Raw genomic sequence first — 3,156 nt, 5'->3', positions numbered from 1 at the left:
TATATATATATATATATATATATATATATATATATATATATTTGTTATCAAATACTTTGGATTTTTCAACACTTAGATGAATAATTAACATGGATGGTATAGTAAAATATCTTTTTATTTATTATTTTTTAACAAATGTGACAAATCAAAATGAATAGGTAAAATTGGCCATAGAAAGTACTTCACAATGTATGTTACTTAAATTAAATTCTGACATCAATTAGTATATAGATTGTAGTGTCATTATGAAGTATTAACAAAGCTCACCACTTAATTTAGTTTTTAAATATTAACAAATGTTATTTTTTCTCGACATTGTGAAAAATTTAAATCTGGAATTATTTTTGAATAGTGTTTATAGGTGAACTTTCAAATCGTTATAAATATCTCCTTCATTTTTTATTATTCTACTATATTGGTAATAATATACAGTAGCCATATGTGGAAGAACAAAATAATTTTACTTTCCTATGAACATTTTTATTAGAATAAAATAAAATTGAAATTTCACCAAACAGAAAGGAGTAGAAATAAGTATTTCCACTGTGCAAATACTCCACATAAATATGGATTAATCATTTATTTAGCATTAACACAACACTTGAAGAGAATTGTGATGGGCATTCGGGTCCACTGAAATATTTGAAACTTAGGATACAATTGCTATATGGTAAAAAAAACTTGGTTTTATTGCCAATTAAAGTTTAGAAACAAATTTTGAGGCTTACAGCATAGGCAAATAAGATGTATTTTTTTAAATGACGAAACTGGCGAAGAGAATTGTGATGGGCATTCGGGTCCACTGAAATATTTGAAACTTAGGATACAATTGCTATATGGTAAAAAAAACTTGGTTTTATTGCCAATTAAAGTTTAGAAACAAATTTTGAGGCTTACAGCATAGGCAAATAAGATGTATTTTTTTAAATGACGAAACTACCCTTGGCCGTCTAAGTAAAATAATAATTTATATTATATTTTATTATATCTCACGGAAAAAAAAATTGTTTCCCTTTTAGTAGAAGGTTATATAATGTACCTTTATTATTTCAAGTAAGTTCATTTTACCAGAAATAAAATAAATAACCAAGTCGTAACCAGTAGCGGAGCTACACTAGGCTTTGGGGGTTCATCTGAACTCCCTTCAGCGAAAAATTATGCTATATATACATGGTTAAAATTATTTTTTATGTATAAATATTAGATGTTGAACCCCCTTCGATTGGTTTTTTATATTCACTTATGAATCCCCTTTGTGAAAATCCTGGCTCCTTCACTGATCGTAACATGCAATATGAAATAATCAACGTGACAAAATTTTCTTCCGGTACTTACTTTACTGTATGGTCATACTAAATACAGAGTAATTTAAACCAAAATGTAAAAAAATACTGGGTAATTTAGTCAAAACATATAATGTATATGTTGGTATACAGAGTGTTTCTAGGTAGAAAACCGGCAAATTCCCTACCATAGTTAATATCGTGGGCACATCTTATGGTGTCTACGTCATTAGGTTTCATTTTTTACTTCTTGAAATTTGAGAGTCAATCTATGTGAATTTTGACAAGCATTTTAAGATGTATTTTTTCATCAAACTAACACAAGAAAACTTGCACGACGTTGAGCTAATTGTATAGTTTTTTTAATATCTAAATTTTAAATATAAAACATTGAGTTGATCTTGTAACATCAATACTATCCGTTCTTCATTTGTGTAATGTAAAGAATAAAAGGAAAAAAGGTGGAACACATCAGCAGACCCTTAAAGTTGGCACGATTTTTCACTTAGACACCTCAATTAAGCCTTATACATTTTGAACACCTAAAGTAAGGGCGGACTGTGTCAGTTTGATACTTTTCACTAAGTTAGCAACTTATGTGAATTTCACACTAAATAGGCGCGTGAAAAGCATAAAAATTGTTATGAAATATAAAGCAAAGAAGAAGAAGAATAGAAAGAGAAGAGAGAGTATTTCTTTTTTCTCATGAGGAGTTTCTTTTGATGGGTTCAATTACAATGAAGGAAATCCCCTTTATTTAAAGGAAAAAACTAACCTTGGGGTTTCTAACTTTTCCATAAATAGAATTCACTATATATGCTAAAGTAGATATTCACTATATATGGTATAGTAAACATTCACTATATATGGTAATATATTTATAACACTCCCCCTTGGATGTTTAATTGATAGATAGTGTGCCTCGTTAAAACTTTACTAGAAAAAATCCAGTGGAAAAAAAATCTAGTGAAGGAAAAAGAGTACACGTCTCTAATAATACGCATATAGGTTGCCTTATTAAAAACCTTAAAAGGAAAAGCCAGTAGGACAAAACCTCGTAAGGGAAAAAGAGTATAACGCGTATTAACTCCCCCTAATGAGAACATCCTTGAACTATTGCATCCCGATTTTATGCATCATCTTTTTTAAAGCTACAGTTGAAAGAGACTTGGTGAATAAATTAGTCATATAGTCACTCAAATGAATCTATTGCACATTAATATCACCATTATTTTGTAGCTCATGTGTACAGAAAAATTTTGGTAAAATGTGTTTCGTTCTGAATCCTTTTATGGATCCTCTCTTAAGTAGTGCTATACATGTTGTATTATCTTTATATAAGATTGTGGGTACTTTGTCATATTTCAAATCACATTTTTCTCAAATGAGATGTATCATGGACCACAACCATACACATTCTCGATTTGCTTCATGAACAACTATAATCTCAACATGGTTCGATGAAATGGCTTGGTAGATTGCTTTGTATATCTCCAAGATGGTAGTATCCCTATATGTGAACACATTGCATGTTTGAGATCAAAATTTATGCAGGTCAAATACCCAGTATCAACATAGTTAATAAGATCGAGACTGCAATCTTTAGAATAAAAAAAGATCATGTGTTTGATCCCATTTCGATGTCTCCTAGTAGGAGAAAAATTATACCTTGCTAATAAATTAACCAAAAAAGGCTATATCAGGCCTTGTAGTATTTGCAAGCTACATTAGTACATCAATTGTACTAAGATATGATACTTCATAACCAATTCAATTCGATATATTTCCCATGTCAGCAAATAATATATTGCTTTGAAAACTCTTCAAGAGTTTCAATAATTTTCATGCTTTAAGCTTATATGATATAAGGATT

The sequence above is a fragment of the Capsicum annuum genome, chromosome 10, assembly GCF_002878395.1.
Source record: "Capsicum annuum cultivar UCD-10X-F1 chromosome 10, UCD10Xv1.1, whole genome shotgun sequence".
Classification (NCBI taxonomy): Eukaryota; Viridiplantae; Streptophyta; class Magnoliopsida; order Solanales; family Solanaceae; genus Capsicum; species Capsicum annuum.
The sequence above is the reverse complement of the archived record's forward strand: the minus strand, read 5'-3'. Positions refer to the sequence as shown.